Source organism: Neomonachus schauinslandi, chromosome 3 (genome assembly GCF_002201575.2).
Source record: "Neomonachus schauinslandi chromosome 3, ASM220157v2, whole genome shotgun sequence".
NCBI lineage: Eukaryota > Metazoa > Chordata > Mammalia > Carnivora > Phocidae > Neomonachus > Neomonachus schauinslandi.
This window is the reverse complement of record NC_058405.1, coordinates 26,969,473-26,996,610: the sequence shown is the minus strand read 5'-3', so window position 1 is coordinate 26,996,610 and position 27,138 is coordinate 26,969,473. Positions and strand designations below refer to the sequence as shown.

The window sequence follows — 27,138 nt, the reverse complement described above, 5'->3', positions numbered from 1 at the left end:
TATAGCTCCTTGGGACTATAAAGGATTTGGGGAACATTCCTAGTTTTAACAAATTGCATCACAAATTTCACACAAGAGGTTTTGCCGAATTTTGTTGAGTGAGTTACGAAAGGAACGCTCGATGGAGTTTATTAGTATGGCCTTCCAATATTTCAATTTATCTCAACACAATTCTCATGTAAAACAATTGTTACAAATGTGTTTTTTCATGTGATGAGATGCCGTCATATTCAGCTTTTAGAAAAATCTTTTTTTCTCACCTTGCTGTAGTCACACAGTTATTTATTCTGTGGAAAATTTGGGACTGGATCCTGATTGTGAATGATAATTTGAACAAAAAATTGGCTAAATAAATATACTTTTTTCTCAACCATGACACAGCTGCCAACTATTTTAAATGAATGTTTATAAATTTAGAATCTTACAAACATATTTTTAAATTATTATTATACTCACTGTATTATAAGAGCATACACTGGCATGTAGGCAAGAATACTGCAGGTGAATTATCTCTGGACTGAAGTGTCTGGTGCCTGTCTAATGCTAGTGGGCACTTGCTCTGTGCCCAGGATCTCCAAGTTCTGTAATTTTTCTGTGCAAATGAGCCATGGTGAATTATACAGCTTCAATGCTCTGGTAGCCCCTTATTTGTCTGCAGTCGTACAGTCATAAACAGTCCCTTAAAATATGCTTGGATATCTTCACTGAGGGCCAAAGAACATATGTTCTTGCATTTACTTATCAGTGTTGATAGAATGGAATTTTAACAAATATTGACAATACTGGGGCTTTTGGAGATTTGATTCTAATGTTTTTGCCACAAAGAGTTTATTTTCTTTATTTAAATACTATACAATTTATTTAGGACTAAGATATAAATTTATAAGAGAAGATAATAGGATATTTTAATATGAAATAATGAACTATAATACGTTTGTTGACAGGAAACTTTTTTCAGTAATGTTTACATTGCCTAATCAAGGAGATATCATTTTATTTTATTTTTTAAGATTTTATTTTATTTATTTGACAGAGAGAGAGAGAGACAGCTAGAGAGGGAACACAAGCAGGGGGAGTGGGAGAGGGAGAAGCAGGCTCCTGGCCGAGCAGGGAGCCCGATGCGGGACTCAATCCCAGGACCCTGGGATCATGACCTGAGCCGAAGGCAGACGCTTAACGACTGAACCACCCAGACGCCCCAAGGAGATATTATTTTAATCACATGCTGCCACCATTTGGTTTATGGAGAAAGAAGCATTGAGGATCCAGCTGTTGTCCTCAGGTTAACTTAATGTTATTAAGTTATTAATTTTGTTTAAACAAAAATTATTTGTTTCCCACACTCATTGTCCAACCATTCATCATTTCTCCCCACAATCCACCTTCAAGCCCATTTATGTTCAAGATTTCACATGTCACTTGAGTTTCAAATCTGTCATCTTTCAGTGAACTCTTAATATATTTCATGAAAGAAGTGAGAAACATGACCCATTATTGGTAAAATTTCAAAACAATAGAAAAATAAAACCAATTCAAGTACAAAAACATCGCTGCTAATGTTCTCTGAAATAAAAACTTTGCAATCATAACCACAACTGGTTTGCATGTCATATGCACTGTTTTATTCACCATCCCTAGCATTATTCATGGCAACTAGAAGTCACTTATAGATTTTGAATTTAAATTGCTGGGCATAAACACCTCACTCAAAGTGCAGGGCTCGATCTCATAACTCTGCGATCATGACCTGAGCTGAAATCAAGAGTCAGATGCTTAACTGACTGAGCCACCCAGGCGCCCCTGAAGTAGCTTTTAACGCATTTCTAAAAACCAATCTGCACTCTGACAAGTCAAAATCCAATTTTTGCATTATAATTCAGTTTCATCCATTGTTAGTAAGAACCTGGTTTCTGGGTTTGGATTCTGCCCTGGGGTTTGCTATTCTCAAAGCTTGGGCAGGTTGCCTTTGCTTCCTTCCATTGCTGCCAAATAGACTCCACTTCTGTTTCTTTTCCCCCAGAGAGAAACATAAACTCCCTAAGATTCTTGTTCTATCTTAGCTTTTCCAAGAGTAAGAATCTACTCCAGGTTTATACTTTTGTTTTTTTTAATGATTTTATTTATTTATTTGAGAGAAAGAGAGAGAGAGAGAAAACAGACTCCCCGCTGAGCAGAAAGCCCAACGCAGAGCTCGATCCCACGACTCCGAGATCATAACCTGAACCAAAGGCAGATGCTTACCCCACTGAGCCACCCAGGCATCCCTGGTTTATAATTTTGAATGATATTCCAGTGATATTCATTTGTCTACCAGCTATCCCTCAAGATTCCTCTTGAAATGGTGTGGTTGGGGAGCCATGTGCTAAAGGATTGCTATATTTTACTGCTGGGGAAGGTCATCCCAGTCTTCTCCCCAAAGTATCATTGGAAAGAGATGTCAGTTATCCATGCAGAAGCTGTGGACACTCAAGTCAGTCCTCTCTGGATCACACAAGGATGCCCACGAACTATATATTATCTTACAGACTTTCTCCTTAAAACGTATGGTCATCAACAAATACTTTCCTGGCTTTGGATCTGCATGTTAGAATCTATTTGAGGCCATGTGCTATACATGTCTATTTTTTAAAACAGACAATCCACCTAGGTCCTTAGCATCTGATATTTTACTAAATCATGTGAAAATTCTGCACAGTAAGATACATATATATTTATTTTATGATATTTTAAATTTTTAAATATTTATAATTTAAAAATTTTCTGTAACAGAAAAGTATGTGATAAATAACTGATGTCCCCCCAAAAAGATGGGAAGTGGGTGAGTTGTGTAAAGGCAGGCACTTTGGAGTTAGACAGAATTTGTTAAAATACAGCTCACTTTGGACCAGTTATATAAACCACCTGAGTTTTATAAATCAGCATAATTATTCCTTACTTAGAGAGTTATTAAAGAAGCTGATGCATGTAAAAAATAAGCATAGTAGAAGAGTCTTTTTAGGAATCAACATGTTTATCCATTTTTACTTTCACTTCCCTAGATTGTTTCCATGATAATTTCACTGGTTAGGCTGACTGACCTTGGGTAGGTAGGGTGGACTGTTTTAGTCATTAATAAACACATTTCAGAAGACAGCATTCAGAAGGGATGATCAGCTAGCCAGATACTTTAAACTTTAGTGCTTATTTTCCTGGGGAAGATTTCTCTTCCTCTACCTCCCTCTCTCTCCTACTAGATTAAATAGAAAACCACCAAAATTGTTTTCATTTTTGGTTTCCTCTTTCACGTCTTAAGAAATAACTTCCTATTCTACCCACATCAAACACTGACATTTGGGATGCTGAAACCATTACCTGTCACTCTTTTAGTTCTCCCACACATTCTGAAACCGTCCAGATCCATTTACTTGTTAAGTAACAGATGCTTCCTATATCCTCCCCCTAAGTCTCTCCCCTCCTGGCTTTTATATGATCTCTTCTTCTCTGAGGAAGAAAGCAGAACTTCTAGACAGACCATGGAAAATCTCTGCACATCTGTTCCTGCCTGTTTTCTTACTTGGTAAATAACCTTTTGGAAGATCTATACTATAGCTTGCAAAAAGCGTGACATTCTGGTAGACAGGCTTTATTTTAGTTATTGACAACTTCACATGTGTAAGAAAAAGGAATTTAAAAATGTAAATGTAAATTGCCAGAAGATCATGTTTTTCAAAGAGAAGTATCTCCTATTGATCTAAAAAATCTATCCTTGTTTAGGTGACACTTCCACTAAATCCTGCATGTAAGAAACTTATTCTCATAATTTTACTTTGGAAACATGTTTCCCACAATTAAAATATCCCAGATCACTGTGTTTAATTCTTCTGAGAGTTTGGGTTAACATTCTTTTATTACAAACAAAACACAAACACAAAAACTTAGCTATTAGGTTTAACGGAAGACCAATCTAATTCCATTTCTTTTCACATTCTGACTTCTGGCACTTTAATTGTCTTTATAAAAAGTTAAGGAATAACAATATTCATCATTATTACTGATCTGTAGTGATTCACATATACTTAGATGTAACACTTTAAAGCACTTCTTGAATTAACTATCTTAATTTACAATAGTGAGGCAAGAAAGAATATCTAATACTCCTGAAAACATATTTGGAAGGTGCCCTCAGTGCTATTATAAATGCTCTATGTATCTCCTTAGTATTTTCTAAGCATGAAGTACATTTAATGTTGCCTATTCTGTAAAGCCATCTAGAAAACACTTAAAAAGGATAATCCGCTATGCAATGAAATGAATGATATGGAGACATAATAGAAAGTTTGACATGGAGATCATACATCTCACTTTAGCAGTTAACAATATTTGTGAATTTACTGCAGGCAAAATTCATCCTAACTCATGCATCCACTTATTAGTAATAAAGTCTGTGTGTTACATGACTACTATACATGTCAAACTAGTAAATCTGATGTATCAGCATGGAAATGTCTTTGCATTACTGAATCTGGGGGAATAAGGATGTGATTCATAAAGTATCACTTCATCAAGAGGACACTCACTTTCCATCAAAGGCAAGACTACTGTAGTCCTACCTGTTAGGAAAGAGTTCAGATATTCTACAGGAAACAGTTGGCTTTTTTATATTTTTTTTCTGACCTCTTTTAAATTATTAGATAAATAAGACACTTTTGACTTTTAATGAGTTATAATTAGGGGTTCAAACATAAACTTTGATATGCTTTTTGGAGATAGGTTTTTCAGAACACTTTCTATAATTCATGATACATTTTTTTTTTTTGAGAGACAGAGAGTGAGTCCAAGCATGGGGGTGGTGGGTGGGGTGGAGCGGCAGAGGGAGAGGGAGAGAATCTCAAGCAGACTCCCCATCGAGCGTGGAGCCCAACATGGTGCTCAATCTCACAACCCTGAGATCGTGACCTGAGGTGAAACCAAGAGTCAGACACTCAACCGACTGAGCCACCTAGGCATTTCAATCCATGATAGTTTTTAAGAGGGTCATATTCTAATAGAATATGCTGATAAACATAATGCACATTTACTGAGCAAATTTAATTAAAATGAAAATACAAATAATTATTTATTTGTAGCCTGAAATAAAACTGGTACATGCAGTTTCTCTTATATTATTAGCAAATTTCTAGGTTTCTATTAGCAGTAAGTCATTGTGGTTTATTAAGAAAATAAATGTCTTAGCCCACATTAGTTGTTCAAGAAAACATCACTGGAAGGATGGATGGATGAATAAGTCATTGGATGAATGGATCACTGGATGGATGGACTGGTCAACAGAAAGATGGGGGGGGGCACCCGGGTGGCTCAGTCAGTTAAGTGTCTGAGTCTTTATCTCAGCTCAGGTCTTGAACTCAGGGTCATGAGTTCAAGCCCCATGCTGTACTCCATGTTGGGCATGGAGCCTACTCAAGTAGGCTCTTCTTCAAAGAGAAAAGAAAAGAAAAAAGAAAAGAAAAGATGAGTGGAATAACTTATTGGGTTTTAGTAAAAAACTAATGAAAGAAATACTCAAGGTTTGTTTTTTTTTATTTTAAGATTTTATTTATTTGCGAGAGAGAGAATGAGAGACAGAGAACATGAGAGGGAGGAGGGTCAGAGGGAGAAGCAGACTCCCTGCTGAGCAGGGAGCCCGATGTGGGACTCGATCCCGGGACTCCAGGATCATGACCTGAGCCGAAGGCAGTCGCTTAACCAACTGAGCCACCCAGGCGCCCAAGGTTTGTTTTTTTTAAGTCTAGGAATCCAGAAGACAATTTTTCCTAAAAATGTGTGAATTTATGCTTTCTACTATTAGTGTAAAATTAATCAAGAATATTTGCTATCCCACAAAATTTTCACTTGTATAATTAATGGCTTTGTCACGAACAAAAAACACGTGGGCAAGAAACAGGTTATGATGACAAATCTCAATCTATCGAGCCTTTCTGTTTGGTCATCCTAAAAATTGGTCTGACTTAATTTGAATTCTCTCAAAATAGTCTTGAGACAAGGATTCCTATATAAGGGGTTTCTTGGAATGTGATCCCAGAAAATGTCAGTACAAAAGAGGAGAACTGAGAAAAGGAAAAGGCAACGTTTAATGTTGCCTGAAGGGCAGTGTTCTAACAAGTTTTCTCTCTGGACAACTAGAGTTTAATCTTGCTGTGAATTTTGCTACCACTATCAAGAACACAGTTTTCAGAAACAGACCACCAAAGAGCAGAGCAGCTTACAAATCAACCCACCAACCCTGTCATATGTCTATTGAGAGTTGTTTCTAGAAGAGAACACTCCTTCCCTAGCATGTTAGGCTTTTCACCTTTGTGGAGTAGACACACGTGCCCAGAGAGAACCCTCATACAGTTGTCAGTTCTCTGAGTTACAATCTGTACTGGAATGCATAGAAATACTACATGATGTGGGGATGTTAGCAAGACATCTAAGTAAAATATTGAGCAAGAACAGGGTATGTTTGCTGCCCTCATTGGACTTATAGTCTAGTGGGCAAGATGAACAAAAACAGAATTTCCGAAGTACTACTTTACAACTGTGTTAAGTGCTAGGAAGAAGTACATGGTATTATGACAGCATATATGTTTTTAATAACTGAAAATTTGTGCTAGTGTTGATTAACCATCACATAAATAAAATGTTACACAAAACAGTAAAATGTTGTGAATTATCAAGATCATTCGTTGATTTTTCAAGTTTTCTCCTCCATAGCAAATAATTTTATTATTTTGTTTCTTGATTCTGTTAGAAGTAATGCTTTCCTTATTCTAATCAAGACATATTTATCTACACATTTATGACTGGTTGTGAAGCCTTACACAGGAACAGAGGTGACATAAGAAAGCCTGACAGAAAGTAAAAGTCTGGACATAGTTTTCATTTGCCAGAATTTGAATTCATTCCCCGAGCCATATACCTATCCATTAGGAAAAAGTGGAAGACTTATTGACTGAGGATGTTTCAGACCAACTTCTGGCCAACCATTTGGTTACTTCCAAGCTATGATAAGCCAGGTACAACTCCTAGGATTCTAGCCTTAAAAATACAACAAGAAAACAAAAACAAACAAACAAAAAAAAACAGAGAAAGAGAGAGACACATCAGAGGTTGCATTCTTTGGTGTAGATATATACCACAAAATTAGGCCAGGCAAACCACTAAACAACAAAAAGGAACAACAAAAAGAGATCAAGACTCTGTGATGGTGAATCTGTGTTCAGAGTTGCTAGAATATAATATTGAAAATGTCCATTTTTCAACCAACAATTATAAAATATGCAAAGAAGACAGCATGACTCATTGGAAAGCAGTCAATAGAAACTGCCTTTGCAGGGACTACAAGGTTGGTCTTAGCAGAAAAAGCCTTCAGTGTAGCTAGTATATATATATGTTCAAAGATCTAAAGGAAACCATATTTAAGAATTAGTCAGTTAGAAGGTAGATCAATAAAAATTAATCAAGTGAAGAAAAAAGACACAAGATTTTTTTTTTAAAGAAGTGTTAGAGAAAAAAAAGGGGACATTTTGAATCACCCTGCACATGTCAACAAATCAAGAAGATAAAACAAGTATTAATCTATCACATCTAACAACAGATCCACAAAATAAATGAAGCAAAAACAAAATTTAAGCAAGAAACAGACAACTCAACATTCCTAGTTGGAGATCTGAATACATCTTACTCAGTTTATACAACTGAAAAGATAATTAGTTAGCAAGAATTTGGTAGACTCAAACTCCACCACTCTGACCTAAATGAAGTGACAGCAACCCTCTACCCAAGAATAACACAATACATAGGATTTTCAACAGTGCATCTACATTCTCCAAGACAGACCATGTATTCAAACACTCTATAATATGTTTAAAAGAACTGAGATCATTTAAAATGTTTTTAAAATTAAGGAATTTAGAAATTAAGAGCAAATAAACATGAGAAATCCATTAATGTGGGGAATAAACACACATGTTGACCAAATAAGAAATCACAAGAGAAATCAGAAAATATTTTGAGCTAATAAATAAAAGAAAAACAGACATATCCAAATTTATGGAATGTAGTTAAAGAAGCACTTCCTGAAATTTTTATCTTCAAACATACACATATACACACACTTATTAAATAGAAAGAATGGTCTGAAATTAATTACATAAGTCCCAGCTTAATAAACCAGAAAAAAAAGGGGAATCCAAACCCAAATTAAGCAGAAGGGGGAAAATATAAATATTAGAGTAGAAATCATTAATGTAGAAAAAAGAAAAACAATAGAGGAAATCACAAAACCAGAATATAAACTATATTCACAAACTTTTAGCTAGCCTGACCAAAAAAAAAAAAAAAAGACACAAATTACAAAAATGAAGCCTCAAAGAGGGCCTCACTATTGAAAGTACAGAAAGTAAAAGGATTATAGTGAATTCCCGTGAACAACTTTATGGCAACAAATTATACAAATTATATAAAATGGAAAAAAAATTATATAAAATGGGAAAATGCTTATAAGACAAAATTTACCAAAGCTTCATCAAGAAAAAATATAAAATATTAATAGACCTATAACCAATAAGGAAATATAATTAATAAATATGAAACTTCTCACAAAGGAAAGCCCAGACTCAAATGGCCATACTGATTAATACCACCAACCATTTAAAGGAAAAAACAATTTTTTACAAACTACTAGAATAGAGATGAGTGAACATTTCCCAACTCCCTCTGTGAAGCCAGTATTACCCTGGTTAGATATAGATATAGATATATAGATATAGATACAGATATAGATATAGATATATAGATACACACATACATATGTATATATGAATATATACACATATATAATCTCTACCAAATATTAACAATATAAATACAATAAAATACTTTTTAAAAAGACTATATCCATAGCCAATTGGGATTTACTCCAGCAATAAAATGTTTATGTAACATTTTTGAAAATCAGTCTGTATCAGGTACCATACTAGAGTGAGCTGAGTGCAGAGCCTAGCATGCTGACTTTAAAAAAGTACCCAATCTTTCATGACCCTGGAGCAATCTCAAAGTTTGTGCCCAAGTGCTTCACCTAATTTACCCCAGCCCAGGCTCTAATCATTATTTTATACTTTATTAATAGAATAAAAAACAAAACCATGTGATCATCCTGATAGATGTGAGAGAAGGACTGGAGAAAATCCAACACCACGTTAAAAAAAAAAATTGTCAGCAATCTAGGAATCGAAGGAAACTTCCTCAACAATCCAACCTGAAAAAGGGCATCTATAAAAAACCCACAGCTAAAACCATACAGAAACAATTCTACTAGAATTGTAATGCAGTTTAGCAAGGCTATAGATCACAAGATCAATATATAAAAAGCAATCATAATTTTTTATACTGTCAACAATCAGAAATTAAAATTCAAAATAATACCATTTACAATAGCATTGCAAATATTAAATGTTTGAGGTGAATCTGACAGAAAGATAACCAAGAACCTGTACACTAAAGCTACGAAAAATTCTTGAGAGAGTTTAAAAGATTAATATTAAGATATCAATTGTCCTCAAAATGACCTAAAGATTCAATGCATTAGAAACAAAAGCATAGTGGGTTTTTTTGTTGTTATTAACAGGCTGATTTAAAAATTCATATGGAAATGCAAAAGAACTACAGTAGACAACACAACTTCATAAAAGAACAAAGTCAGATGACCAGCAGTATTTGATTTCCAATTTAATCTCCTAGCTTGGAATATCAACTATAATTCTTTATATAATTTTTTTAGTGATTGCCCAAGAACATATATTTACAACTAATCAATATCCACTTTCAAATAACACTATACCATTTCATGAGTAATGCAGATACCTTATAATAGAGTATTCTCAATTCCTCCTTCTCATTCTTTAGAAGATTGCCATCATTAATTTCATTATGGGCTATAATCACCTAATACATTTTTACTTGAAGAGTTATCTATTACATAAAAATAGGAAAAATAAAAGATTTTTTTTTTAAAGATTTTATTTATTTGACAGAGAGAGACGAGGAGAGAGGGAACACAAGCAGGGGGAGTAGGAGAGGGAGAAGAAGGCTTCCCGCCGAGCAGGGAGCCCGATGTGGGGCTCGATCCCAGGACCCTGGGATCATGACCTGAGCCAAAGGCAGACGCTTAACGACTGAGCCACCCAGGCGCCCGAAAAATAAAAGATTTTATTTGCCTTCATTTATTCCATCTGTGAAAATCTTCCTGTCTTACACAGATCTGTGTTTCTGACCTATGTACTTTTCCATCTCCCTAAAAAACTTTTAACATTTACTGCAGGATAGGTCTGGTGGTGATGAATTCCTTTAGATTTTGGTTGTCTGCAAAGGCTTTATTTCCCCTTCACATTTTTTAAATTTAAATTCAATTAGCCAACATATAGTATATCATTAGTCTCAGATGTAGTGTTCAACAATTTATCAGCTATATATAACACCCTGTGCTCATCACATCATGTGCCCTCCTTAATGCCCATCACCCAATTACCCCAATCCCCCCACCCAACTCACCTCCAGCAACCCTCAGTTTGTTTCCTATAGTTAAGAGTCTCTCATGGTTTCTCTCCTTCTTTGATGACTTCCCACCCCTTCATTTTTAAAAAATAATTTGGTATAGAAAGAATTTTAAGTTGGTGGGTTTTTTGGTGTTTGGGGTTTTTTGTTTGTTTTTAATTCCATATTTAAATATTTTACTTCACTCTCTCCTTGCTTGTATGGTTTCTAATAAAAAGTCTATTGCAATTCTTATCCATTTTCCTCTATAAGGAATGGTATTTTTATAAACTGGTTTCTTTCAAGATTTTTTTTGTAGCCACTGTTTTCTGCAGTTTGAATATGATATATTGCCTATCTATATATTTTTTGGATATTTATCCTGCTTCGTGTTCTCTGAGCTTCTTGGATCTATGGTTTGAATCTGCCATTTATTTTGAATATTCTCTGACATTATTATTCAAATGTTTATTCTGCATATTTTTATCTTTCTTCTTCTTCTGATATACCACTTATGTATGCTACATCTTAGAAATTATCCCACGGGTCTTGAATATACTCTTCTGCTTTATAGTCTTTTTTTCTCTTTGCATTTCAGATGAGGTGCTTCTACGGACATATTTTAAAGTTCACTAATTCTTTCCATAGCCATTTCAAGTCTACTGATGAGCTCATCAAAGACATTTTTTTTATTTGTGTGAAAGCGTTTTTGGTTTCTTATGTTTCATTTGAGTTATTTTTTGGGGTTTCCATCTCTGCTTATAGTACCCATCTGCCCTGCTTGCTGTCTACCTTTTTTAATTACTATTCTAGCATATTAAGTCATAGTAATTTTAATTCCCTGTCTGGCAATTCCAACATCTGTGTCATAGCTGCATCTGGTTTGATGCTTGTTTTGTCATCTTTTTTTTTTTAAAGATTTTATTTATTTATTTGAGAGAGAGAATGACAGACAGAGAGCACGAGAGGGGAGAGGGTCAGAGGGAGAAGCAGATCCCCCGCTGAGCAGGGAGCCCGATGTGGGACTCGATCCCGGGACTCCAGGATCATGACCTGAGCCGAAGGCAGTCGCTTAACCAACTGAGCCACCCAGGGGCCCCAGCTTGTTTTGTCTTCTTAAACTGTAGGTAATGGGTACCTACCTTTTTCTTGCCTTTTAAACATGCCTTATAATTATTGTTGAAAACTGGACATGTGAATTGACAAATAGCAAAATAAATATGATTTCAGTGTGAGATTCATGTTAATCTGGCAAGGAGTTGGGCCATGTTTAATATTTGCCAGAGTAATAGCTGTCAAAGCTTCAGATTTCCCAAGTGTCCTTCTTTTTGTCTCCCTGGTGGTCTTTGGGTTTTTCTAAAAACACCTCCCTAAATACACCCTGTGCCTTGCAGCTCTTTTAGCTTTAATTCAATGTTATTATGCTGGAGCCCTATTGTTGTGATGGTAAACTGTAGGTAATGGGTAGCAATCTATAATCTTACTATTAAATCTCAAATCTCAGTGTTTTAGTAGAACTTTTTTCCTGGCTTGACCTTCACAAGTATTTCCAGGCCTTCCACCTCCGTCACCTTATTTGAAACAGTTTGGCTAAGTAGGCCTAGAGTTGTAAAACTGTCCTCCCTCCAGGTGGGATAAGGCTCTGATAAAGTCTTTTTCCCAGCAGAGTAGGCCTTTGTTTTGCAGAATTATCTAGATGTATTTCAAAATGGTTACATTTCTCCTTCCTTGCCAGGAAAATGAGATTTTTCTTGTTTCTTCATTATTAAAATTTAGTGGGTTCCTGAGGGTGAAATCCACAAAATTATGGAGGCCCATCTACTACTGCAGCCCCCACCAGTTTGCCCATCTCATGCTAATCCACCCTCAGCCTCCAGCAAGTCACCAAAGTTACTATGTAAGTTGTCCTACCAGTTTATGGTTCCAGTAGCTTCTGCTCTAGGTAAGCATATCTCTGATGTGATTCTCTATACTTGCAGTTTCTCCAGAATTTGGAGTGGTCATGTGCCATGGGAATTACAAATCTCTGACAAGCCTAAGAAAGTCACTGAATTTCAATTTATTCAACTTCTTTTCTTGGTGTAAGTCCAGGAGTGCTAATATCCAAGTTCTTTTCATGTTGTAGCTGAAACCTGAAGTTGCAGATGGATTTTTTATTCAAAAATAAATCAATGTTTTATTTTTCAGCTTTTTAAAAGATTTTAAGATGGAATGCTTTACGAATTTGCACGTCATCTTTGTGCAAGGGGCCATGTTTATCTTCTCTGTGTTGTTCCAATTTTAGTATATGGGCTGCTGTAGCAACAACTTGCTTTGTATTTTATACAACTATGCTGTTTGGGTGAGCTGAGTTTAACAATCTACTTATAGTTGGTTTTATTTGAGAATAGATGAGGGGTCAGATGAGAAAAGTTTTCTGTGTTGCCAAAAGTAGAGAAAAGAAGGAAGGCTCATCAGATGAACGATTGGTGGATACAGACTGAGCAGCTGATGGACTTATTTCTCTACGGAGAAACACTAAGGATGCAACTGGAGATGCTCAGATTCAAAGTCAATGATGTGTAAAAAAGAGAAAATGAGAGGGTGATCTTTCCAGTTCTTTTAGTACTGGAGGGTCATTCTAGCATCTGAGAGATTTGGGATCATCAATGATTGCACCTTCTGCATTGATTCCATTTTCACCATAAGCATCAGAAATACTGATGGAAGCGAAGTGCATTTATGTACCATCTTTATCGGAATTCATTAATAATATGGTCAGTAAAGGGGAGGAGAAAATGGCTATGGCAAAGTGATAATTATTGCCAGAATTGGGTTTTTTTTTTTTTTAGCACACATGTAACATTGACTAGAGATTAACATAAATAGATGACTCAGCATGGAGCTGATTTCCTGTAACAGTAAATGAGATGAGAGACAATAAAATTTCTACTGTAACTATTACTCTAAAATATAGGTTGGCGTGACTTGGAAAAATTTAAACTATGTATTTAAAATACTTTTTCAAGTTAACTTCTAAATAGAATCCAGTTTTACTTTGATATGTAAATGTTAAAAGTATGAGTCAAAAGAAAATGGACACTAAATTATTCTTAAATGAAACAGCTGCATATGATACTTTTCTTAATTTCTTTGTCTGAATTTTCCAATATATACTCATAAGTTCAAACTAAATGGAATTTTTAATAATAGAAAATAGCTACAATTATTTTTTTAAATAATCAGAATATGACTTCTGATTACCTGATTTTATATTTGAGAGTTAAATGACACTTTTATCTCACAGTTTCTAATCTTAAGAAAGGAAGACAATTAAGAATGAATGCGGACACATAATTGTGTTTGCCATTCTAGTAGGACAATTAGGAAAATGCAAGGAATTTTTTTTTCCTGCTTCGTATTAATTGCAAAACTCTAATTAAATAATACCCTGAGAACTCTAATAACAGATGACTTTGTCCTTTAGAAACCACAGACGGGAAAATATTGGTATAAATTAGAATTACCAAGTTAAGTAAAAGACATGAAAACATTATCATAAAAATGAAGTGTCAAAACACATTTTAAATATTATTTTTCATATATTTTGTCATTCTTTCCATACTCATATATTTGCCCTTTGCTTTCACGAAATGGTTTATGAAATATACAAGAATGTCTCAAATGTTTTGCTATTAGATGATTAAGGGTAAAATCCAATTAATTTTGTTTCTTAGAGAAAATATTTTCTCAATTTTTCATTCCTTAACTCTGAATTTTTATTGCAGAATTAAATACCAAATTATTAAATTTCCTGTTGCCAATTTGAACAAAATCAAGAGAATATTGCCTTATGTATATTACATAGTCATTTTCAAAAAGAATATTGCCTATATTGAGTAAGAGCAATGACAGAGCTTAATATCCTTCTGTTTCTTTACACAAGATTTACTGTTCACTAAACAGAGTACCACAGCAATTGTTAAAACACAAATACACCCAAAACACATTAATGAAGCACATAAGAAAGCAAAGGTACTGCTATTTATCTTTATTAAGCTTTTCAATTTAAAAATATTCACTTCTCATAATTTAGAGAAAATATGCAATTAGTGAACTTTTGTTTACCTTTGACAATCTAATTAACAGTGAAAGCATGTAGGGGGATAAAAGTCACCTAAGTTTATGTTAGATACCTGCTTACACTTCAAATAAAATTAAATCATTTATTGAGCCTCAGAAGGAGCTGCACTGAGTTTTAGATTTGAACTTTATCCCCAATTGTACAACCATTGTTAGGTCTTCGCACTCCTTTTACTGCAAAATGACTAATAATGTAAAATTAGTCACTAATGGGAACTAACAATATGATAAATGGCCTCTAAATTAGCTCTTAGAAAGAAACATTAATGGATTTCAATGCTTCATTAGATATTTTTTTTCAATTCTTTACATGGGATGAGAGGTTTTGAAGACCTACAATGCATTCATTCTGAGGGGCAAAAACTGAATAACTAGATTATTATAGTTGCAAAAGTTAAATGAATGTAATTTTTATGTCTCTTCTGTAAAACAATGATTCACCACTGTTGATAATTCATAAAATTCTGTCAGTTGTATTTTTCCTTATTGTGCTTCAATCCAGAAATATCAAACTATTGCACAAATACTCATAATTCATTAAAAGGCCCAATTTAAAATATCCTTAAGGGATTAATAGTAGACAATAAGAATAATGCATGTACTATAGAGAGCTGCAATATACCATCTTTTTAAATTTGTACAATTAAAGGTAAGCAAAGCCTTAGAATCCCAGCTCTTTTTTTTTTTTTTAAAGATTTTATTTATTTATTTGACAGAGAGAGAGACGAGGAGAGAGGGAACACAAGCTGGGGGAGTGGGAGAGGGAGAAGCAGGCTTCCCGCCGAGCGGGGAGCCCGACGCGGGGCTCCATCCCAGGACCCCGGGATCATGACCTGAGCCGAAGGCAGATGCTTAACGACTGAGCCACCCAGGCGCCCCAGAATCCCAGCTCTTAATATAATGCATTGCATAGTCCAGGTGCCAATATAAGTAGGCAGATTTGTAGATAATACAATGGCATTTGACTTTGAATTGCAATTTTGAATCATGTGTGATTTTGAAAAATACATAGTACATGGAAATAATAAATTTCACTCCTTGACTTAACTTGAGGATAACTAGAGATGCATTTGTCCAGCTATCATACCTGCTCAGATGTTATTAGTTATTCTTCATTTCACACTAATGTTGAACAATATTACCTCATGGGAGAAAGTACGAAATATGCTCCTTACTTTGTATTTTCCCTGAAAGGTGCCATCTATGAATTCATTCATGAGTTCAAATTACTATCCTTGGGATATTTTTCCTGTAGAGCAGACTACATATGGATTTCCACAGAAATACACTCCCCCACAAGATAATTCTCATTTTCTAAAAAAAAAAAAAATCATTTTTTCTGATGGGGTACACTGAAGATGAAAAGCGAGTGAGCTAGTTTTTTTTTAACTGAGCATGTATCTCACAAGATAATCTTGAAAAAGCCTTATTTTCCCATTTTATGAATAACTCAAAAGAGAAGTTAAGACATATTTTAAACATCTCAGAGATTAAAATTAATTAAAATACAGTTCTATTAGATCAGAAATCTCTCCTGACCATGCCATTTTTATTCTACTTTAGCACAGACTCCATAAACTCTAAACACCTACACAATTTGAATTTATAATTCATAACCAGCATGATTTTTATGACATAGAAATGAATTTATAAATTGCTAATTGACACTTCTATATTTATAGTGCAAATGCTATATCTTAAGTGGATATATTTTATGTCCCTTTGTAAGAATTTGAGACTAGAAATAGAACACCAATCCAGCTTGAAACTAAAATGCTTTCATAATACTTTTCTTACTATTTAAATGTCTTTTATAAAAATTACTAAAGTGGGATTTTTAGTCCAGAATAATTTATTAGTCTGAAAGGTTTTTACATAATTGTAAAGCAATTACAGAGATCTGAGGGTATATGAATGTTTCAATAATCCTAGGATCTTGTCTTGAGATCCTAAGTCAAACTGAAAACATAAATGAAAAAGCTAACCCAGTAGGAGAAAAGAAACTTCATCTAATCTTAATCTTTGAATTAATATCCAGACATTTTTATCTCTTTATGAGATTAAAAAAAGTATTATTTCCCCAGTAAATTTATATATTCCTATATTTTGTGGTAGTTTGCATTGTTTATTTAACATATTTATTGAACCCCCCAGACACCAAAACTTTCAAAAGGAAAAGTGTCTTTTCCACACATTGACTTCAGATTTGTCATGTGGCTTGCTTTGTCCAATGGGATGTAAACTTTAAGAGCTATCATATAGTTTACCATTGCTATTTTCCCTTTGGCTTCAAATTGTCAAGGGTCCTAGATGATAGTTGCTTCTTTACCATATAAGTTCTGGAGTGAAGAGGACATGGAGCTTATGCTGAATAAAAAGCACATTTAACAACAGGAATTAAACTTTTGTTGTTATAAAACCACTAAAGTGTAGTGTTCTTTTTTTAAATAGTTGTATAACTTAGCTTAAGCACACTGATAAAATACTGAATTTATCTGTATCTGACAGCACTTATTTGCATTCTTTTGGCATAGTTTATTGACATATAAGTAAAAACTTACTGTCCTCAACTGGAAAGCAAGATAAGATCTATATATTTTCTTAACATCATATACACATAAATAATTAAAAGCTAAAATACACTTACATATTCGAAGACAAATCTGGTTATACTTAGCCTCCTCTTATTTTACTTTGTTGGAGTACCTTATGATAAGAAAGAATTGATCACAAACTACATTATTCCCAATATGTCACTGAATCTCAGAGAATTAGTAGCTCTCCTTGATTTATGGTTCCAGTCTAATATCACAGAGCTCTATCAGCAAACTCATTTTGACACTCTTGAGCTACAACTATAGCAATTCATTTACAACATTCCCCAAACAAATTTCAACTTCACTAAGAGATTGTGCTTGGCTGAAGCTGTTGGTGATTTAAAATAGCTGGAATCCTAATGTAAGTTTATAATGAAATGTCTGACAAGACTCTAACATGGGAGTCTCCTAATGATTTTGTAATGTTTTGACAATCTTGAAAATATGTTTTAAAAAAAGCTAGCAAATGCAAGTTTTCCCTAAGCAAAATATCCCATCTGTTCAAAAAAATCTTTCAAAATACCAAAAGCACTAACCACAGTGCAGGAAGAAGCAGTTGTGTGATTTCATTTCTTTAAATAAATGATCCTTTGATGAGATAAATAATAGGAATTGTAGAAACCTTTAAAAACTTGAGTTCATAATGCAATTGCCTGGTAACCTTTAAAGGTAAGTGACTGAGGGAATTGTTAAAGATCCCTCAACTGTGGCAAAATGTGTCCTGAATTCTCTGATTAGAGGAGCTGAAAGGGGTATTTAAAACATTAGTTTAAAGAACAAAGAAAAAGTGAGTTTTATACTAAATAGGGTACTGAATGGGCTCCCTTTACATAGTTATCATGAACATTCATCATTTCTCCCTCCAGTTGAGGGAATTTTAACAATTCCCCTTACAAGTCACCTTTAAAGCTATTCTAGAAGCTGATGAGGCCCCAATATTGATTTCTGTTGTCCACAGTTTAGCTCAGATGATTGCAAATCACTTTGAGTTCCGTGGTCTATTCTGAGCTCTATGTAAAATATGTAAATAATGTAAATAATGTAAATAATTGCTTTATTATTACTGCAACTTGAGAGCAAGCTGTATGGTTTCTAATTCACATCATCAGTTCTTGCCTTTCAATTATACTTGTGTCCTATGAAAAACAAATTCTTGACATAGCTCAATGAGTATGTTAAATATATATGTACCTATGTAATTATTCCATATAATGAAAATAACCACATTATTTAAAGATTTAAAATTTACTTTTCAGATTTATTACACAATATTTTTACATTGATTTTAAACTTGGAATTAAATAATTTTGAAAAAGCAATAATTGTGTATATAAACAATTTTTAGAAAGTCATGTTTAATAGTCTGTACTTTCTGAGTAATTTTTCTTCTGTTTTAATCCCACTGGGAAGGAAATAATTATTAGCTTTTAGTGTCAGATTCACTAATACAGAGGATACATTTTAAAATTTTTATTAATTTTTCATTTACTTTCTGCATACTATTATTATTTTATTGTAGCATTTCATTGATAAGTATGATAGGTATAAAAAATACAACCCTTCCAAGGCAGTAATAATGATTTTCCATAGAAGATTATTTGATAAAGATCCAACTAGCATTCTTTCATGACTCCTTTCTTTCCTTTTTTTTTTTTTTAATTTTCTTTGTTTGAGAGAGTGAGCAAGAGAAAGAGCACAAGCAGGGGGAGAAGCAGAGGGAGAGGCAGAAACAGACTCCCTGCTGAGCAGAGAGCCCCAAGTGGGGGCTCCATCCCAGGACCCCAAGATCATGACCTAAGCCAAAGACAGATGCTTAACCCACCGAGTCACCCAGGCACCCCACTCCGTGACTCCTTTCTGTTATAGATCCTGTCTATGTGTCTATAGTCTACTTATCAAGGCTGTAAGAGATCTAACTTGATTTTTATCTTCACTTTGTTTTCTTCCTTGAATTAAATTGAGAGCATCTTATATAAAATACATACATATGTTAATTAATTTACTAGTAATTAAATTATTTGGGAAGACACAGGAGATTTTTATAGACATTTCAGAACAGTAAGGCAATTCAGTTGAGTTCCTCAGGCAACATCCATAACCATTAAGGAGTAGGAGGAGGATAAGTGTTCTGGGTACTCTCATGCTTGCTTGATTTAGAGGCTGAGGGACAACTTGAAGAGAGGTTCAAGATGGCTTCCCCCTAAGATACATTCAGTGTGTTTCCCACATGTGGTTATAGAACATTAAAATAAGAAAATAAAGAAGTAAGCAGTATCTTATTCTTTATTATATTTTGATTGTTCTTCCTTTTTGTTGGGACCAGTGCATAAAATTTAAGGACTCACTGCATGGAAAGAAATGTGTCATGCCTCAGAATTTTAGAACTATTAGGAATTTTAAACATTATCTATAGAATTACTTCATTTATGAAGTGAGTAAGCCAAACCTACAAAAGTTTCTACCATCAGACAATAATCCTAGTAAAGATCTTCAGCACAACTCTTGTATCCACTTTTCTCTGTTGTTTTTAAATGGATTTTTCTATTCATTCTTCAAGTGAAATGATAGCTAATCGACTGCCACTATACTGTTCCATTCACCATTAAGAGAAGTGGATATTTTCAGCCTGCACTGTAAATAAAACGACTTAACAATACTCATAGAACCTCACAGTGATTAACAGTAGCTCTCCTTTGAGTAGAAAAACAGAGGGTTTTAAATATGGAAATCTTGTTCCTTTTTTTGTTGATTAAAATAATTAATGTATCAGACTCCAAGATTTTATTTTAATAGTTAATTTTATCCAACCCAGATTAAGCTTTTAATAAATGTCAGTGAATTTACTTTTAAAGGAAAAATTTTTTCCTTGTTTAAATATAAGCAAGTATGCCAAATGCATTTCCAAACACTGCAAAAGAATCCATAAAATTTAGTTATCAATGCTTAGCTTGCCTACAATTGTTTCTAATTAACCTTTCTTGTGTCAGCCCACTCTATTCCTGTTTAAGTGCATCTTCAGTGTTTCAGAATGTTTACATTTCTACTTGAGAATTTTTCTTAAAGTTTTTTATCAAATGTTTTGGTTCTGAAAGCAATCAGCCTCCATTGTTTCCTGCTCTCCTTGCAGTAGGCTTCTTATATAAGGCTTTGCAAAGGTGTTCAGTCATTGTTTGTGGCACAACTCCTCATTCTCCTTTATTTGTGATCACTCTCATATGCCTCTCTGCTTTCACTGGAATGATGTTACTTTTACTCAGACACTTCTCTGATTTTGGTATGTGATTCCAAGTTATGTGCTCCAGAAATTCTCATTATGCTCAATCCACAAATACCTCTTCTTAAAGGTTTTGCCATAAGTCATCAACCTTAAAATTTAAAGAAAAGTCCTAACGCTTAGAAATACAACCAGCATACAAAACATTATCAAACGCAATAAATTATTTTAGACAGAATTAACATAAAGGAGTTATTCATCTTTGTAGCACGGTAATGTGCACCATGCCTGAAATGAAGTTAATATTTAGTAATGCTTGTTGAAAGAAGGATGAACTGAATGAGCTACAAATCATTCAGTATTCTTTATACAGAGATCATAATTCAGAATTCTCAAGTAGATATTTTTCACTTTCAGATTCTTAAATTTTTCTTTAAACTCTATCCTTAAAGTTATGATTAAGTGAAGCTTCAGAGTAAAGGTGTTCATATTAGCTCCCATAATTTATAGACTTGTCTGCCAAAGATATTTAGGAACTAGATACATGAAATGAAATTTACTGTTATTTCATCATTATATATTTCATTTATCTGTAGACAGAATGATAAAAATACTTTACCTTTGTAAAACAGCCTTGTAAAATCATCTATATTTATTATTTCACATTTTTTGGTCTATTACTCATTACTCTAGGGGTTCAAGATGCTTTATCAAAAGTATTGTTTTGTTTTGTTCTGGCTTTTTTTTTTTTTTACTTTAATGATAAGCCACATAGAACCCCTATGACACAGGTAACTATGCATAAAGTCATGCTCAAGGCTGCTTTCCCTGTTATAAATTTCATGTGTTTAAGAAAAAAAAAAAAAAACAAAAGCACTGAATCTCTTAAAAGCCTAAAACAAAACCATTTAATATATCATAGATTGCCCTTAAGAAAGTAAATACCAAAGGGTATTTCTTACTGGCTTACACTAGCAGTAATTAGGCTCTTCATGGTTTTTTGACCTGATGGATTTACCTGAAGTTGGGGTGGGAATGTCTAATTCAATTTCAGTGTAATGAATTTGTCTAAATTCTACTCAGTCTTTACTTTAAAAAAGCAGCATATAGTTAAGAGGTCAGAAAGTCTAATCTTTCAAAATATCATGTGCAAAAAATAATTTTAGGAATAAAGTTATGGATGATTATTATTCATTACCATATATACTAAGTGATATTCTATGATCTTACATAAACACTAAGTAAACAAAAGTAATTTTTGTAGCAGTCATGTTAGTTATAAAAAGGTACAGTATAGATAAAAACTTTGAGATTGTGGGATAACTGGAATTTTTATACATTACTGGAGGAGATCAATATGGAAATTTAAGAATCCTAAAACCATTGCGAACTTTCCCCCCCCATCATTACACCTCTTACTCCTGGGTTAAGGAACATATAAAATGAGGAAAAAGTACAAAGACATTCAGCAAATTTTATAAAGATGAAAAACAAGAGATAAACTCGTCAGCAGCAGAGAACAGATTAACAAAATATAGTATAGTATAGCCACTTAATGGAGTAGCGTGTAAGCTATTACAGTAAAAACAGTAAACTCAAGAATGTTTAGAATATATATATCATAAGCAGAAAAAAGTAAATTACGTAATCTTATTACACTATTATTGAAATACTGTAGAGATTTTATAGGCCTTCTGACAAAACTTGAAAGAAATTACTCTATTTCCCAATCTGAATAATTACCTTTTCCTTTAACTTCCACATCTATTTGGCTCCCACTCCATATCAATCTGCCCCCTTAAAATTACCTCTCCAATTTAACACATTCCCTCTGCTTTTGTTATAGTTTTATACATTTTAAATTCCATAGCTTGGAAGGAAGGCCCTCCATTAGCTGGTAATGTCCACCTCTTTATCCTAATCTCTTTCCTCACCAATAAAACACACCATACTCTAATATAATGAATAATTTGGAATTTCAGGAAAGTATTGAGCAGTCCCATCATTTTGGGATATTGGACATATTATAACTGCTCTTTGCAGTTGTATTGTTTTCTGTTGTTTATTTAGCTAATTCATATTTATCTCTTAGGACTCTTTTCAAGTGTTCATCTCCTCTTGGCAGCTTCCCTGTCCCATACTTTCTGCCACTCTAATTATATTAAATATCCCATTTTGAGCTACAATGGCTTCCTGGGAAATTGTTAATATCATATTCTTCTTTATATTTCTAAGTTCCAGGATAGAAGCAGCATGCAGCAAACCCACCAACACATTTTTTTTATCATAATTAAGTCAAATAGAGACAAAGAGAAAATTTTATGTCTTAGTGTAGTGCAATATTACTAAGACATATTTCAATATACCTATTATGTTTTTATAAAAAAATCTGAAACTTAATAAAACTTCAGTGACTTAGAATGTTTAACTCCAAAAATCAAAGCAAAGGTCAATATAAAAAGAAAAACAATAAAATTTATATATTCTAATTAAGCAACAGGAAAGTTAAATTTTAAGAAAGTACCATTTGTATTTTTGTAATTAATTAATTTATTTGTGAGAGAGAGAGAGAGCGCACATGCATGCACGTACGTGAGCTGGGGGAGGGACAGAGGGAGAGAATCTTCAAGCAGACTCCAGGCTGAGTGTGGAGTCAGATATGGGGCTCAATCCCACAACCCATGAGCTCATGACCTGAGCTGAAACCAAGAGTAGGACACTTAACTGATTTAGCCACCCAGGCTCCCCAGAAAGTACTATTTGTATTTTTAAAAGTACATCAAAAGCACAAAATGATTAGGTGTGCATTCAGTCAAATATATGCACAATGTATTCAAATAACTACAAAATACTGATGAAAGAAATCAAAGATGGCCTAAATAAATAGATAGCCTGTGCTCATAGATCATAAGCCTCAATATTGTTAGGTTGTAAATCCTCCCCAAACTGATCAACAGATTAAACACAATCATAATTAAAATCCAACAAGGAATTTTGGTGAAATCTCTAAGTTGAATTTAAAACTCATATGGAAGGGTAAAGGATCAAGAACAACAAAAATGTTGTGACCCATACTACCTGATATCAGTATTTACTATAAAGCCATAGTAATCAGTGGACTGTGGTTGTGTCCTAAGAGTTGACCAATAGATCAATAGTACAAAATACACCCACATATATGTGGTCAACTGATTTTTGACAAGGTTGCTGTGACGCAACATAACAGCCGTAACAGAATGCCATACAGAGATGGTTTGGACTGCCATAACAGAATACCACAGACTGGGTGGTTTAAACAACAGAAATTCCCCTCCCTCCCCTGCCACACACACAGTTCTGGAGGCTGCATCAAGGTGCCAGCAGGATTGGTTTCTGATGAAGACTCTCTTTGTGTTTACAGAAGGCTGCTTTGTTGTGTCTTCACATGTCCCTTCTGTGGTACAAGTGTTGGGAGAGAGAGGTCTCTGGTATCTCTCTCTCTTTCTGTAAGCATACCAGTTCTAGCAGATCATGGCCTCACCCTTATGATCTCTTTAATCTTACCTCCTTCAAGGGCCTATCGCCAAATATGGTCATATTGGCGATTAGGGCTTTGACATATGAGTTTTGGAGGGACACAATTCAGTTTCTAATAGGTGCCAAATGGAGAAAGGGTAGTTTTGAAAAGATGATCATGAACAACTGGATATCCATACAAGAGAAAGAGAGAGGAGTGAGAGGAGAGAGAGAGAGAGAGAGTGGTCATATTGGTTATTGGTCCATGTATAAATATATGCATATATAAACATATATATAAATATATATATATAAATAAAATACATTTATATATATATATATAAATAAAATTAACATAGTGTGGGTTCTAGACCTCAATTTAAACCAGAAAAATGATAAAACTTCTAGAAAAAAAGTTAACAGAAAAATCTGTTACTTTGCATAAGGTAAAGATAGGTATTTTGCCATGAGTAGAATAACAAAAAAATAAAAATAAAAGAAGTTGTATTCCATTAAAAATGAAAAGCAAATCACTAGAATAGAGGAGTTAAGGAGGACAAATCAAAGTAACTGCAGTAATATCTGCAAATCTGGAAATATTTTATATCTTTCCTAAGTAAACATGAAATTTCCTATTTAATCACCCCTCTTAAGTTTTACTCCCATAGTATACAACCAATGATATGTGATTATATTTTAATATATTTAAAAACTGGTTATATTAAGTACAAATTATTAGGTCATAGAGTTAATTATCAAAATTAGGGGTCACCTATATTTTTCCTTAATGATCCAGAGAGTAAATATTTAGGCTATGCAGGCCATAAATCTCTGCTGCAACTAAACCTCGCCATTAGACTCCACAGCAGCCATAAATAAGTAAATGAATAGACATGGACAAGTTCCAACAAATTTTATTTACAAAAATAAGGCTAGCCTAGGTTCATAGTTTGTTCAAAATTGCTACAAGATCAAAGATAGCTACGAAAAATCTCTTGGTTACTAACAAGTAACATAAAATCAGGAAAATGACTTCCACTTTGAATATTGAACTTTTTTTTTTTTTAAAGATTTTATTTATTTATTTGACAGAGACAGAGACAGCGAGAGCAGGAACACAAGCAGGGGGAGTGGGAGAGGGAGAAGCAGGCCTCCCGCCGAGCAGGGAGCCCGATGTGGGACTCGATCCCAGGACCCTGGGATCATGACCTGAGCCGAAGGCAGTCGCTTAACCAACTGAGCCACCCAGGTGCCCTGAATATTGAACTTTTTTGTAAATACTCGAGTTTTTTATTGTTTTGTTTACTTTTATTCTTCATGTATTGTAGTGAAAGAGTGCTAAACTAAAAGAGTTTCACATTCTGTTTTTTCTACTTGTCAGATTTGCTTTGAATCAATTAAAATTTCTGAATCTTAGTTTCTTCTGCAAGTGGAAAAATGTGATAATAATCATGAGGATTACAGAACTCAAATATCACTTGTAATCTAAAAAAGCATTACACATAACCTGGCTTTTTTTTTTTTTTTTGCCTCCTCTTCTACCCATCCTCATGATTGCCTCACTTATAACTGACTGAACTCTACTAAATATACTGACTGACCAATGGTGTTACCTTGCATTCCACCTTGTCTTCACAGGGGCAATTCTCTCTTTGTTGATACAACTGCTACGTAAATGCCAATGTTATTTATTTATTTATTTATTTATTTATTTATTTATTTATTAAAGATTTTATCTATTTATTTGAGAGAGAGAAAGCATGAGAGAGGAGAGGGTCAGAGGGAGAAGCAGACTCCCTGCCGAGCAGGGAGCCCGATGCGGGACTCGATCCCGGGACTCCAGGATCATGACCTGAGCCGAAGGTAGTTGCTTAACCAACTGAGCCACCCAGGCGCCCAATGCCAATGTTATTTAAATCAATGTCTTTAAGTGTCTCCCTTTGGTTCAAGCATGTCTTCCCACCCATACTACCAAAATTATCTTCCTCAAACCCATGGCTGATCCGCTTAAAAAAATGCAAAGTTTTATTACTGTCAAGGATAAACCCAAACACCTTGTTATGGCATATAGAAGCCTACCTGGCTCCTCAGCTCCCTCCCAGCTTAACCGCTGCCATTCCATGCTCCTGGGCACTCAGTGCTGATGGGGTCTCAGCTGGCAGAGAGTCAAAGAACTTGCCTCTTACCCAACCCTCCCACCATGCAGGAGGCAGGCAGGCACAGCTGCGGAGTTTCTGCCCTTGGGCGTGTCTGTCCACACTTTGTAGGTGTCACACCAAAAGCCAACTTTTCAGTTCCCTTTTTGAAAGCCACTTGTGGCCATATGTATGTGGATAAGGTGTATGGGTGTACAAAATAAATTCTATTTATTGCTATTGTATCCAGGGCAGAAAAAGTGCTTCAACCCTTTTATTTAAAAAAAAAAAAAAAAAAAAAAAAGGTATTATCAAGGTTTTCAAGTTAAAAACAAACTCCTTGGGGCATATAGAATTTTGTCCTAAGTTAACTTAAAAACCTTACCTCACGCCACTCTCACCTTCTTTATTTGATATACGTCCTATAGTCTAGTCACTCCAATATACTCCTTATTCTTTAAAGAAACAATAGATATTAAGTATTCATTTAATGCTTTTTCCTCTACCTTTCAGATACCAATTTATCCATTATGATGCTATTTCTTTTTTTTCCCCTAAGATTGATTGATTGATTGATTGATTGATTGATTGATTTTGGGGGTGGGGAGAGAAAGAGCACAAATGGGGAGAGGGGCAGAGGGGGAAGGAGAGAGAATCCCAAGCAGACTCCCTGCTGAGTGTGGAGTCCAAAACGGGGCTGGATCCTATGGCCCATGAGATCACGGGTCAGGATACGACCTGACCAAAACCAGAGTTGGACACTTAACAGACTGAGCTACTCTCGCGCTCCTGATGCTATTTCTTCTGTAAGTCTTATTTGTATGTCTCCTACGGTGAAAATTGACTTTCTCTTTTGTGCAACACTTTGTGTTTATCTCTACAGGAGGACTTTCTTTCCATTATACTCTCAATCTCACAAACCTACATCCACTACAAATCTATTGTTTTCCTAGGTTGGCCCTGAATGTTCTTTTTAAATCTCCCTCCATTTTCTAGGTTAGAGCCTGGAATAGATGTTCAAGAG

At 34.4% G+C, this 27,138-nt stretch overlaps 1 non-coding gene across 1 annotated transcript; it reads right to left on the bottom strand.

The window, feature by feature from the left end:
- Positions 1-12,751: 12,751 nt before the first annotated feature.
- LOC123324434 lies at positions 12,752-12,855 on the bottom strand. The gene has a single exon (XR_006539806.1). It is a non-coding gene; the product is annotated as a U6 spliceosomal RNA (small nuclear RNA).
- Between the last annotated feature and the right edge of the window lie 14,283 nt (positions 12,856-27,138).